Raw genomic sequence first — 14,751 nt, forward strand, 5'->3', positions numbered from 1 at the left:
CATCTTTATTACATATATATGCATGTATATATGTATTATATATTACATATTATACAACAGCTATAGAACTATATAACTGTTACATATGATATGTCATATATGTGTTATATAATACATATATATACACATAGATATTACATATACATATTATATAACCACCTACAGCAATATAACTATTCTGAGCTGCTCTGTGGCGAGTTTATGTGGCAGATAACAGCACAAATCACCCAGATAATTCTTATAGACAGGGGGTTCAGCTTGATTTGGTGTCACCATTGCCACCAAGGCTTCCACATGAAAAACAGGCTCATCTGTCTTCTCACATCCTTAAAACAACCAAGTTAATTTTCTTTATTAATTCACTCTATTTTTATATATGTTGACTTACTCATATGGCCCCATTCATCTGTTTCAAATATTTGTGTTTAAAAGGATCAAAATTTTAGAAATTAAAAACTATGACTTTTTTCCCATGGGCAAACACCAAAAATGCTACTTACACTTCAGAACTGAAATTGCTAAATGAAGTGGTCTCTTTCCTTAGCTGAACAAATATCTGACAAGAAGCAGAAAAGGAGGCAGAAACTTCTCAAAGTTATGTTATGATACTGGCCAAGAGGAGACAGCAGGATTTGTCCACTGCACCAAGCCTGAATTTTAGAGAAGCTCAACAGCTCCACAGAACTGACATTTGTTGGAATATTAACTAACTTTGAAAAGATGTTTAAAGAAAACCATGAAAAACGTTCACTAGCTGATATTTCCAGTTTCTGAGGTGTCCACAACACCTTCAGAAGGAGATCTAACTCATGTCCTCAAGCAGTCCAAATGCACACCATATCCTGGCATCCTGGAACACCTCCCAGGGGAACTGACATTACTGAACAAGCATAGAAAGCAGAGCAGACAAATAGGCTCAAACACCTATTTTTATTTTTTTTTTTCTTAAATAAAGAGCATTTCCCATTTCAGAAAAAGTGAACAAGAAGTGAACACCCACACACAGCCTCAAAGGCAAAGAAAAACAAAGATTTCCAGAAGTCTTGCCCTTCAGCTGGCCCAGACACACCAGGAACAGTCAGATCCTGCAGATCAGCACTGGGAACAGCAATGGGACTGTCATAGGGGAGCACAAATTAAATACTTGAGTTTTTTATGCTGATTCATTTACTCCCACTATCTAAAGAAAGAAAGGAAATGATGTGCCTAAAAAAAGTGTACCATGTGCAGGGCACACGTGTATAAACCCCAAAGTGGCTCACAGGAGAATGGCAGAGGAATCATGTACTATCAGGGACAACTTGGCTTTTTCATTGCTGATGTTTTTTTCTTTGGAAAAAGGTTTTCTAAAAAGCAAGCCAAAACATTCCCAGAAAAGTGACCAGGAGCATTCTGACCTAAACTAAAAAGGTGAAAAGGATCCAGCCATGCACACAGAGAATCTGTTCACAGAGGAAGGCAGAAACAAGCAGATAAACCACTGGGCTATAACTTCAGATCCCAAGCAGGTTGAGCTAAGGCAATTCTAGGTTTTCAGCATTTCTCCAAGACTCTGGGGCCACTTCCCATTCCCAATCTCAGCTACCTTTTCTCACTGTGTTTGGGAAGAGATAACATTTCATCAGTTGGCTGTTTCTTTGATTTTCACTGCTTGTGATTTTTAGACAAGAAGATGGTCACCCACCCTACCTGATGATACCCAAACTTGTCTTGGTTGCATTGAATTTTTTTTGTAAAGGGAGAAGCAAACCTGTAGTTTCTGCTTGTCAGAACAGCCAGAAAGGACATTTGACACATGTTTCTGGTGCCCTCAGCTTCTTCAGTTATCATTTCCTGCTTCATCCCATTTTCATGGATATGTGGACAATGTGCATGATTTTAACCTGTGTTGTCTGGGAATATTCATCCACTGATTCTCAGTTACCTGAGCAACTGCTGGGTACAAAATGAAGGCACAAAAAACCCCTTTATCCTAAGCCTCTTCAGTGCCATTAAATCATCTGAATTCCTTCTAAGGTGACAGTCCTTGCAGCTGGCACAAGAGTAAGCAAACTCACATATGAACACTCCAATAAAACACCACATTATGATTTGGACCTGCTCCCTCAACATAAATATTATACTTTTTAGACCTGGTGGGTCTAACAATCACTCAGAGGTACCCACCCAGAAACCATTCTTGCAAACAAGCCTCAGTCTTGGATTTTTACAAAAACTGGCACAAAAAGCTCCAAAACCAGAGCCATCAATGCAAGTAAGAGATTCAGATCTCAAAGTTCAGGATGACACAGAAAATAAATGATGTGCAGGAATAGGGGCTTCCTCCCTCTCACACCCATGCTCAGAAGTGCATGCAAATATTGCGAGCTTGTAGGTCACCAATTTAGCAACAGGTTTCATTTTGAGACCTTTTTGGAGGGGAAGTAATACAGCAACAGCAATTCCTCTCAACCCACTTCCCATTGTCACCACACAAACAGACTCAAATTCTCAGGTTGACAAAAACTGTATCTGCAACAGAAAATGGGATTATCATCACCATGTGCCCCAGAAAATTTATATTATTTACCAACTGGAAGTAAGATCTGAGGCAAGAATACAACCTCAGGCAAACTTCCTTTCCTTGTTTCATAGAGCTGCTCTCCCCAGCCCACACTGGGTGTACAAGTTGCAGACCACAGAGATCTAAGAAGCTTTACCACATTTGTGTGGAGGAGGTTTCTGCAACTCTACTGATACTCAACCCTTTCTCATCAAAATCATATAGAGGGATAAGTAAAAAAATTCCTACTTTATTTGGAAAAAGGCTGAATAATTTCTTTTTAACGACTTTAAGACAAGTTATGCATTAAAAAATACCAACATTCCCATTCTTTCAATCTCTGTCTGCTTTTCCTTTTTATCAGGAAGACAAGTTCTGCCACATGGTTCAAATTCTTTTATACATTGATCTTCCTATTGTAATTTCTTTTTTTCACTATGATGTTAAATTAAACTGCAGGAATAAACAAGGCTATCTCTAAGTACATTTGTATATACATGAACATGCTGTATTTGACAGCTGTCTTCTCCACCTTTTCCCTGTCATTTGTTACACTCTAACTGCAATGTCTTTGTAGTGGGATCCGTGTCTTTCTATTCTTACCTGCACTTCCAGTTCCAATTTGATCAGAGTTTAGAGGAACATAATGTTTACATGCTAAGGAACTACAATAAGAAATCACTCATTGTCCCTATTGTGTGGGAAGGCACATCTACAAAAATCAAAAGCAGCATGTGAAGAAATAATTTATAAATAATATTTGAAAGTCGAATGTATGGTGATCAAAGGCAGTGGAAACAGAGGCTGAGCCTAAAGAATTATCTGCAGCTTGCCATGCTTTAACTACCAGCTCCTGCAGACAGCTGAACTGCCGTGAAAAAGCCCAGAAACGGAGCTTTAATGGTAAACACATGAGGCAGCAGGGACAGGGAGACAGCCTGATGCATTCCATGGTTTGCTTGGAGATCACATAACTTCACAGCAAAAAACCACATGCCAATATATGGGGTTGAAAATTGCAAAATCCAAGAAAGCACTGGCAAATAAGATAACCAAACCAACACAAATATGCAAACCCAGAAGATTAATTCTTCGAAGCTAAACATATCCAGCTTGTCAGAGGTCAATTAGTGACATACACTGAAAACACAAACACTTTATTCTCTGACAAAACAATTTTGCAAGTAAATCTCTATTTATAATACTGATGAGTCTTCTCGTAAGTGTCAGGGACCAGACTATTTCAGATTAGAAAATGATTTATTCTCTTAAGAGCCACAAACTTATTTTGATCTGTGAGTTTGAGCCAGGCTCGCTCCATGTGCCTGCAAACTCTCAGCCAGGGGAGTTTGGTGTTTTTCCCATGACATGTTGCTCCTCCAAAAAGCAGTAGCCCTAAAGGGCTGTGTGGATGGGTAAGGGAGGCATTTACTGTCCCACAGAGCTTATTATCCCAACATCAGACAAAGCATGACAGGTGGACCCAGCAGGGAATTTCAAACAGGGCAACATTTAGTGCTATTTACATCATTGGGGCCTCTGAATATTAAAATTTAAATGCATCCTCACAGATTTAGAGGAGGGGGAAGAAAACCCAGGATTCTGACTAGAGATGTGCCACAGAAAAAAGGCAGAGAAGCAGAAACAGATCAGTCCCTCCCTGTTTGGGTGAGCGAAGACAGTCACAGCACTGCAGTTACACAGAGTCACATCGTAGGTATCAGTAGCTCTGCCTCCCTGAGAGCCCAGGAAAGGCAGCAGGACAATTTCTATAATTGACTGGATCAGCAGCCATACCTGTTATTAAGATTACTTGACACAAGAGATTAAACAACTACCTGCAGCTGCTCAAAGCCCTCCAGTACTGTGCCACTTGATTTATCTCTGGTGCATGAGTGCCTCAGGCTGTGTGCTCTGGAAATGGGACAGCTTCTCCAAGAACAGGGGTACAGAGTATTACACTGAAAGCTCTTCAAGCTCCTCCTCTGAAAAACACTTTGGTGCTTCAGTCTGGCTGTGGCTTTTGTTCCCATGAAAAGCCTTTTGTCCCCAGATGTGCCTCAAGTGAGCCCTGAGGAACTGCCTTTGCAAACTGCAGTTGTCCAGTGAGTAGTGCTTGGTTTTCCAATGTTGTTATTGTACTTTCAGCGTGGTTGTTATGTGAAAGCAAGTGTTGGATCTTGCTTATACTGTATTTCACCTTCACCCCATTTAAAGGCATGTAGAACAGGAAATGAGAGTAAAGTAATCAAACGAGGCTTCAAAGGAGATAACACAGTGAAGTTACAGATAGCACACGAGTCCCTTAGCAAAACATTTCTTGAAATAATGCAAACACCAGCCCAGCTGTGCACACAGCACAGCTGCTACCCTCAAACCAGGCACCCTTGTCCAAGTAGCTCTTTACACCAGCTCCTTACTCCCCAGCCCTTCCTGCATTTCTCCTCAAGAAAATGCATTTCTCCTCCTGCCACAGGGAAGCTTTTCTTGCCCCTGCTGCAGGTGAGGGACCAGCAAAGCAAAGGCTTTGGCACACAAAGACTGAAGGACCAAGGAACTCAGCTGGACTGTACCAGCCCTGGACCAGGCTCATCCTCCAGAGCAGAGCCAGCACGCTGCCAATCCACATCAGCACCTCCAGAAACACCTCCCTGGCAAGGAACAAAACACACCTCTTACCTGCCAAGTCTCCCAGCTTCAATTCTCAACTCCTCTTTACTTCCTTCTGCTTCCAAGTGCTGATGGCAGCAAGGGGAAAGAAAAGAAAAAAAACCAATCAGAGGACGAGTCACAACTATCTCATTCAAAACCCTTTCCATATTTACTGCAATTGTCCAGAGCAAAAATCTCAGGGAAGTTTGCTGGGGTTCCTGTGCTGAGTTTTCTACAGAACTCAGGCTCATAGCAAAGCTCCCCCTAAAATATGAGATGCTGAACCTGAGACCAACACCTGTGGCACAAGGAGGGAAGGGAGCTCTCGTGAAAGGAAAACTAAGCTGAGGGAAGCAGTGGGTATTAAGGAAAATTTGGGGATTAGGATTCCAGTACAGCAAGGTGCTTATTCACAAAACTGTAGGAATACATGTAACTTTAATTAATCAGACCACAGACTCAAAGAACCCTTCAGGAGCTGCAGAGGGGAAAAAAGGAGGGAGGGACAAGTGGGAAACTGAACCCCAGTCAGCTGAAATCCATAGTTAGACTGACAGCCACTTCAGGGGACTTTGGATCACACCCAAAGTGGCAGAAGAAAAAAAGGTGCAGCAGGAACAGGGGAAATAAATGAGGGAGCAGATTAATAAGTCAAATAAATATTATTAATAGTACAACTTAAGAACAGCTGAGGAATTGCAAGGGGAGGAAGGACAGATTTTGCTTTCAGGCTCATAAATGGTGGCTTCCTCTCTCAATATCAGTGGAGCAGTTTTAGATTTACATCAGTGTAACTAAGAACAAAATCAAATTAAGGAGCACAGAGTAACTGGAGACAAACCAAGCCTTATTGAGCGTTCCAACACTGGGAGGCACTCAGATACTATAGTGCTGAAGGCCATGCTACCACATTGATTAAATGTTTGATCCATCAGTAGGAGATTTATCCAATATGGGAGAAAACAGAGAGCTCTCACTCTAGACTACTAATCAGCTATTATTTATATTTTCTGCATGCTATAAACATACACAAAGGAGATGCTTTATAGAATTTGCAGTAATAATAACTCACAGTTATTCCCACTCCTGAGATTAGTTCTAACAGATTTCTCCAACATTTTAAAGGTGTTTGGTAAAATTCTTTTGAAAGGAGTTTTCATAACAAAATTCTAGGACTTTCATTCCTGCTCTCATTTAGATCCTAAGGACTGGTATCAGACACTACCTAAAAAACTTCCAAACTCTGGAAGCTAAACCCAGAGCCATTTATACTATTTTTTCCTGCATGCACTATTTTTCTTGGACAAACAAGGGAGAATTTCTCTACGCCTCACTGCCAGGCTCGTCGGGAGTTTTATGTGACAGTGTGAAAGTAGCAGTTTCTTTTCAACAGTTTCATGCTCCCACAAACACAGACTAGTTTCTTTCAGACACCTACTTTCACTAATGCACTGCCATTCCTTATGTCATGTCACTCCCTGTTCTAAAACCACAAACCTTAATAAAAATTAAAGCTCCGACTCAAGTAAATCTTTCTTTTATTTACTTCTAGTTTCCCCTCTAAAAGCATTGCAATGATGATATTGTACCAAAGCCCTCACCATTGGGATTTCAAATTACTTGAACATAATCCATTTTATTATGAATAAAGAAATTATCCCATGCAGCCTGCCCCTCATTTCCACACTGACTCCACAAAATCCACCAATGTGTAACAACGCCAGTCACATTTCTGTGACATCTCTGTCCCCAACATGTACATGCATTTTTTCACTTTTTAGTGGATGGCCTACAGGCACAGAGAAGGGTACTGCTGGTAACCTGGGGAAATTTATTTAATCTCAAATTGTAGAGATTTATGTTTAAATAAGTGAAACAAGATTCCATCTAGTTTCTGCTCCCACAGGTAAACTTCAATTAGTAATTACTAGTTCAGTCCTTAAACTCCAACTAATAATGAGACCATTAAAAAAAAGAGACATGTTTAAAGTTTTTCTTTAGAGAAATGTCTTAAAATACAAAGAAAATTCAAGTGTCTTTAAGGAAGAATACTGATTTCTTTCCAGAGAAGACGATGTCCTTGGCTGGATTCTAGTCCAGTAGGATCCATCCAGACTGTTCAAAATGTACAACTTTAACCAGAACAGGAGGGAGCTTTTTCTACAAAGCTGGGAAGCTGTAAGGGAAAAGCTACACTTCCCATATGGAAGGTCAGTTTGTCTTTCAGATATGAACATTTACAACTTGTGTTGAACAAAGCAGGACACACGAGACACTGTCCATTTTGGAAAAGAATTGCATCCTCTTACAAGGTCTAATGACAACAAGTGCTATTATTATTATCATCATTATTAGCCCTAATCTTAAATACAGTTTCAGAAAGAAACAACATTTCCACAGCACTGCCCCATGAGTTACAGGCAGTTCTGATTCCCAGTGCTTGGTTTTAGTGGTGTCAGGAAAGATAATGTCCACAACACTGTGGAAAGGAATTTCAGAAGGTCCACCTTTATTTGAGAGCGTTTGCTCAATGTCACTCAGAATCAGGCTCTTAACTCTATTACAGCAAATTTATAACTACATTACAACAAATTTATTGGTGATTACAGATTGGTAAATAGGCCATCAGGGCATGCAGGATAAAAAATTAGAGCTCAGTGTCTTGGGTGTAGCACCATTTGTACTTGAGATTTATCATCTGCTACATAGAGGAAATGGAGCAGAAAAACTTGTCTCTAAGTCACTATTTGCCTTTCTTCCATCTCCCAAAAATAAAACAACTTAAAGACATTGTGAAAGCTTCACAGTAAGACCCATGCAAAACTTTTGCCACAAAATGTAAAAATCCCTCATGCTTCATTACAAATCTGAAAAACAAGGCAGTATCTGCAAACAACTTTCACACAATCATTGTGAGTGTTAAAACAGAAACTAAAGAAAAGCTAGAATATTGAGAAAGAACTCTGGTTTTAAGACTAAATTATTCAAAGTAAACTGGTTTCATATGTTGTGAAACATATGAAGATACAGGGACAAATTAATATTTTCAGAAACTGAAAACCATCTCAGTGGACAAGGACTCTGACAAACCAGTGAAAAAAAAGTAGTTTACGCATCATTTTGCACAGTCCCAAATTTATGTTTAATAGCAATAAGTTTTTATCTTCAGGCGCAAACACCTTGCCTCAGCAGTTGAAAACACTTCATCATTCAACAGTAATTCAGAGGTTCTGGAAATATTTCAGAATTAGACTACAATTTATTAGATATTAGAAAAGAAACAACACAAAGCAAGTTGACCTATATTACCCATCCACAAATATACTTTTGCCTTCCTGGCTCTGTTTTTGTGGTCAGCAATGAATGTGGTCAGTCATTCCCCTCCCAAACAAGTCTGTGATTCTCATTTTTATGGTTTTTAAGTCCTTCACAGCACCCTCCAAAGGGCAGGGACCGTTTCCATGCCTCCTGTCTGGGGAGTGCCGGCTGCAGCAAGACACAAGAGCATCCCCAGGTTTGCACCTCCTCCAGCACTGACAATGTGGATTTTAGCAGCCAAGAACAAAGCTGGGCACTTGGAATCTCAGAATCATTTGGGCTGGGAAGGACCCTGAAGGTTTAGGACTGGACTCTGGTCTAACACTGCCAATCCACCAATAAACCCTGCCCTCAAGGGCCATGTCTGCACATGCTGTAAGAGCCTCAGGGGATGGTGACTCCAGCATTTCCCTGGGCACCCTGCTCCAGTGCTTGACAAAATTCAAACATGCAAAAGCCTGGAAGAGCAGCTCAGGAGGCACAAACTGCACTGCTCACCCAAAAATGACTGTAACAGGCTTGAATTTTAAAATGTTTCAAGACTTGTACATGAAAAAAAGAACTCTTTGTACAAAACACTGTCTGACTTCCCACTCTGATGTTGCAGGCATGTGGCATTTGTTTAGCCTCTTCCCTTCTGACAAGAAACCATCCTGAGGGTGTACAACAACCACCCAAACAAGAGAGGGAGGAATTCAAGCCCCTCAGCAGACTCCTAAAATAACAGAAGGGCATTTACACCCTTTACTACCCTCCCAGCACAGAGGAGGTAGTTGTACAGAACATTTCTTGAATCAGATATGGCAGAAGCCCTAATATTCCATAATATTCTGGGTGAGCTTGGCTAACGGATTCAAAGGAGAGCAGAAGCAAGGCACAGACGGCCAGACTTTTAATATCCTCATCTTTTCTAGTACTGCTGTAATTGTATTTAATGTTTCACTTTGTTGTGCATTTTATTGTCGAGACTTTAAAATCATCTGGGATCCCTTTGGGATATACAGCACTATATAAATGTAAATTGTTATTATCAAATAACAATCAGTGGCCATTTAAATTATACAATAGCTACCTGATTATACTTAACCAAGTTAAAGCTCTAATAAGAAATGATTACATATAATCTAAATTAAAGATATTTTTTGCCAGCTCAAAGAACCTAAAGTTTTTCACAGTGGATATGCAAGTGTCCTGAAACACCTGAGTACTGAGATCAATTAGATTTCTGTTGTTGCTTTCAATGGAGACTCCTGGCAGACAGTTAAACACCTTGACAATTCTATTTTTCTGAAGCAGCAAAACTAAGATTTATTTTGTTTCCCACAGTCATTTGCGAGAGCATTCACCTGCACGTCTAATATTGATCCTGAAGTGTCTATATCACTTGTTTTGGCTGTATCACCAGCTATATATACACTGTAAATCTGAGACATTATTTCAACCCAACACAGGGATCTCTGAGCTCACACTCAAGCAGCAAACTCAGCGTTTGTCCTGTCAGCTGGGCACAGTGTGGAACACACAAAAAAGCAGCTAACCTTGCCTCTCTGAGCTCAGAGGTTCTGACCTGCTCCTGTGATCCATCCCCAGGGACCCAGCATCCCAAAAATCCACCTTGGGCATGAAGCAGTCCATGCAGCCACAGGAGATCTATTGGGATGCTGCAGGCTCTGAAAGTGCTGTTGCCAGGCATGCCTCAAAACCCCCAAATCCTGCAATCAGCAACAAGGTACAGTGACATTTTAGCCAAAAATTCTTTTAGGATATTATTTGCTTGGCTTGGGACTGTTAGAAATCACATCCTCAGGCTTCCAATCCGCTGGGGAAGAAGCTGAAAGCCCCACATGACTCTAGGATTTAAGGTTAAGAGAAGAAAGTTATTTTTGCTCTCTCACTACAAATACCACGAGACCAGGGCCATCCATGGGGTGTGGGTGGAAATTTGTCTTTCCTGGCAGATTTTGGGTGTCTCCTCTGTGGAATGGGGACAGTGGCATTAACCTTGGCATTGATGAAAAGCGCTGCAGATGGGGCTGTGTTACATTTCAATGATAACAGCTCATCTTGGGGACTCAGCATTAAAAAAAAAATTTAATTCCAAAGTCAATAACCTGTTGAGAAGTGATGGTTAACCCAACTCCAGCTCATTTGGCTTAAGAACACAGCCCAGGATCCCTCCAGCAGAGATGGACAGGCTGCCTTAAGGGCTGTAAAATCCTAATGGGGGCTGAAACACTCCAGCTCTAAAGAGGCAGGCTCAGGTGACAGTGTTCAAAATCTAGCGACCTCAGAAAAATGATTAACATTAGTTAGGATGAGCCTGGTGCTGTAACCTTCATTTCAGTCAGTTCTGGATTCTTCTGAACAATTTAAAAAACCAAAAATTAAATCTAAGGTTTGGCATAAATGTCTCTGCTTTTCCTGCTTCCTCCCCAAAATATTTTTTAAAAGTGAGAAGTTGGTGAGTTGATTTTAATTGAAAAATTTACTAAAAAGCACTAATTTCAAAACAACCTCATACACTTCTCCCAGCGAGAGTATAAATATTTTGCTCTGAAGTAGGTACTTTTTTTAAAAAAGTGTTGAATTTTCATGTAAAAATTGTTTATTTTAATTTAAAATGAAAATAACTGAAGTGAGGAAGGACTGCACACACCTGAGAACTGGGTGTTAATTCTTTAAGGCCTGGGCTAAGATGACGCTGGCTGAAGATTCCCCCTCTCCAGCAATGCAAGCAACAATGACATGGCACAGACCCTTCCCATCCACTTCATGGCCTCAGTGGCATTGTGCCAGCTTGTACCAGCTGAGAATCTGGGACAGGAGCCCCAGCTGAACCAGGCACGATCCACACACAAAGCTACAGACAGCCCTCACAGCATGCTCTGTAATCCAAAAGGACAGCAAAACCAAGAGATGAGAAGAAGAGATGATTATTAAAATGGAGTATAAGCATCTGTTGCAAAGGGACAAACCTGAGGAAAAGCAAAAAAAAAAAAGCAAGGCATGGATGTCTTGAGTTCTAGGCTCCCAGCTAATAACTCACCTTTTTTTGGAGTCAGGATGGAAGTAGAAATTTAATAAATTATAAAACCCCAGTAGTGTGGTTTTATTATATTATAAATCAATTATATTATACTTATTTATAAATTATATAAATTATATTATATTTATTTATAAATTATATTATATTTATAAAATAATTATATTTATATTATATTATAAATTAATAAAACTCCAGTAGTGTAAGAGCACAGTAATGAAAATTTGATTTTAAAATCTGATTTTAAAATTTTATTTTATTTTAAATAAATTTTAGCTAAATTTTATTTTAAGCTGTTTCCCACTGGTGCCTCCTGCTAGCTGGAGGACCCTGGCAGCAGTCCCTGGGCTGCACAGGGTGGTGGATGATGGCACCCCTGTCCTGAGCCTTTTGTGTGGCAGAGTTTGGTGTTTCCTGCAGTGTGAGCAGAGCAGGGGTGCCATCCATCCCTGCAGGGAGCTGCTGGCTGGGCCAGGGTGACGCCCCAGGCCAAGGGAGCAGGGCAGGGTGGCACGAGCCCCAAATTGAGGTTCCTCTGGTTCCTCTGCCTGCCACAAGGAATTGCCATGGATCAAGGGCAATGCACAGTCAGACTGGGAGCAGCCAGGGGGGTGACAAGCAGCACTTGCAGGATCCCATAATGAGGGGGCAAGGCTGCTTCACTGGAGCCGCTTCACTCAATTAGTGCGCAAGGCTTTTAATGCTGCTCTGCACAACCACAGCAATTTTGATTACTTAGAGCTAAGTCTCCATTTAGAATGAGTCAGAAGCTGTAACATCTTTTTTTTTTTTCTTTTAATATAATTTATCTCCAGAGTATTCAAATGGCAATAAGCTGACCGAAGGCTGGAAACACTAACCTCTGTTTGTGGCCAAGTGAAGTTGAAATATACTTCTTAAAGTAAGTTTAAAGAGTATCTATTCTAGCAAATGAAACTGATAAAAAGGCAGCAAGTAATCAATATTGTGCCAGAAGTAAGGGCCAAATTTTGCTCTTTTTCACTGTAACTTAATTGAATCTTTGAGAGGGGATTTTGGTAGAACAGCCAGAATTTCATGACAATACACAAAGAGCAGTAGCATTCTTGGCTAGCATCCCCCTGTGCTAGGCTTACAATTCCTAATGTGATTGATTCTGTTAGCCAAAGACCAAAACTGGAATACCTCCTGAGTAGGAGGTAAAACCTTTTTTCTTTTTTCATTTAACATTGGTTTTAGTTCATGTTTAGTAAAGTGCAATTTAATCCCAAGAAACTCACACAAATCTGAGCAAAGTCTGATAATATGAACAAAGTTTCTGAGTTATTTTTGCTACCTTTGGTCGAAACCTGAGTTTCCACTGTTAAAAAGGAGAATTGTACGAATAACTGTGGATTAAGGAAAATTTTGCTGGGCAAAAGAACATGCTGCCAGCAGTTTAAAAATAGATTCTGTAAACAAGATGCTACTGTCAAACCCTCCTTACCATTGCACCTTAGTGATTAAAGTATTCGCTGAGATCAGGACCTGAACTTAAATCAAATATGATTTGGAGCAAGGACCTGTGTGTGCACTATACTCATATCTGCCCTAACCAGAGGTACATCAGGATCCCCTTATCAATATTTTCAGCCCAAGTTCTGGATAAGCCCTTACACATTCCCTGGCATTGGGAGTGGAGCTCAGAGAGCTGTTCCACAGGGAATAGCCTGCTCACACTCCTACAGAATTATTCTGTTTCTCCCTCCATGGCCATCTATGTATGTATAGATGGACTAAGAATGGCATGCAAGGTGAAGAAAAATTCCATCCAAGACGTTCCTTTAGTTTAGGAAGGAAGAGGATAAGGACATGAATACCTATGAGCAGCCCTGAGCACTAGACTGTACAGTTAATGAGTCTTCTTGGCAATCTCAAGAAATCAGAATACTTTGTTTCATGTGCATTGAAATGAATCATTTTGATGCTCAGAATTTTATTTTCATCTTTATTTTGGCTGAAACTACTTATCAGATTTGACCCAAATTCCTGAAAAACTTCCGCTGCTTAGAAACTGAATTTTTTGGACGCATAAATTTGTTTCTGTGGGAAAAATCTTTACCAAATATGCAACATTTCAGTACTTCATCAGGATTTCTTATGAGTGGGTGGAGGGGACTGGGGGTGCGTGCTGCAGCTGAGAGAAAGGGATTCCTTACCAAAGAACCAAGAGGGATTATTTATCCCCCACACTTCTCCATAGATCTGACCCAGTGCAAACTGTATTTTTCCACTGGCCTCCAAAGCACCCAGCACCCAAACCAACAAACCAAATGTCTGCTGCATTAAGGACACAGAGTGGATGCAGGCTTTGCCTAAAGCACAGAACCAGGAACATTTTCAGCTGCTTCATTTCCCAGCTCCACTACAGCTATGTATGTATAATTTATTTAAGATTTGACTCGGCAGGGTAGCTGCATGCAATCAGCATATTGTTTTTGTGAAGGTTCCCCCCTATTGCCCCTTAGACAGATTTTAACTGTCAGTATATTGGCCTTTTGAATTTTTGTTTTCATAATACCATAAGCTATTTGAACATACATTATTATATACTAATCACTGCTTGTCCAATTTTTTTTTTTGAGTCTTACAGGCGACAGCGGAGAACAAGAAATGCAATTTAGTTGGAACTTCAAAGCAATGTTTCACTATCATCCAAACTGGAGGTCTTTTATGCCTCTCTCACTATTTGGTTTTAAAAGTGAAAGGAAACCAGTTGCTTAAATTTGTTCTTTCAAATTTGCACCCACTTCCCACTCTCAAAGGAGGGGCTTTATGATAATAGATAGGCTGATCTCGAGATCAATCACAGATAGAGATATATTTACTGTCCTCACATAGTCATAGTATTGCTTACATACATGAATTAAAGATTGCCTAAATCCTGCCTTTGAACACTTCCAAACTTTAAAAAGATAGAGATCTGTATTTGAATTTCATATCCATCTCATATCTCTATAGTGGGATGAACAAAACCACTCAATTCAATCACACCTGAACTCTACAAAAACTGGATCTTTCAAGATTTCCTATCATCATGTGGACTTGTGTACATAACAAACCAGCCCCAAAAAGCTAATACAGAACAGTTCCACTCCACACTCATCCTTATTTCTTTTCAGGAGTGCCTCTGTACAGCTGAGCTTTGCTTTTGAAGTGGATTAAGGTACACTCCATG

At 40.2% G+C, this 14,751-nt stretch overlaps 1 protein-coding gene across 16 annotated transcripts in view; it reads right to left on the reverse strand.

Annotated features, from left to right (window-relative positions):
• The window catches only part of SOX5 (SRY-box transcription factor 5), a 609,841-nt gene that overhangs the window by 423,389 nt on the left and 171,701 nt on the right, over window positions 1–14,751 (reverse strand). For 12 of the 16 annotated variants that reach the window (XM_077178076.1, XM_077178072.1, XM_077178078.1 and 9 more), the window contains one exon: window positions 5,222–5,280. The exons of the other annotated variants lie outside the window; for them this stretch is intronic. The gene's annotated coding sequence lies outside the window, so the exon portion shown is untranslated. The remainder of the gene's footprint in view (window positions 1–5,221; window positions 5,281–14,751) is intronic. 16 annotated transcript variants of the gene reach the window in all.

The sequence above is a fragment of the Agelaius phoeniceus genome, chromosome 5, assembly GCF_051311805.1.
Source record: "Agelaius phoeniceus isolate bAgePho1 chromosome 5, bAgePho1.hap1, whole genome shotgun sequence".
In the NCBI taxonomy this organism is placed as follows: domain Eukaryota; kingdom Metazoa; phylum Chordata; class Aves; order Passeriformes; family Icteridae; genus Agelaius; species Agelaius phoeniceus.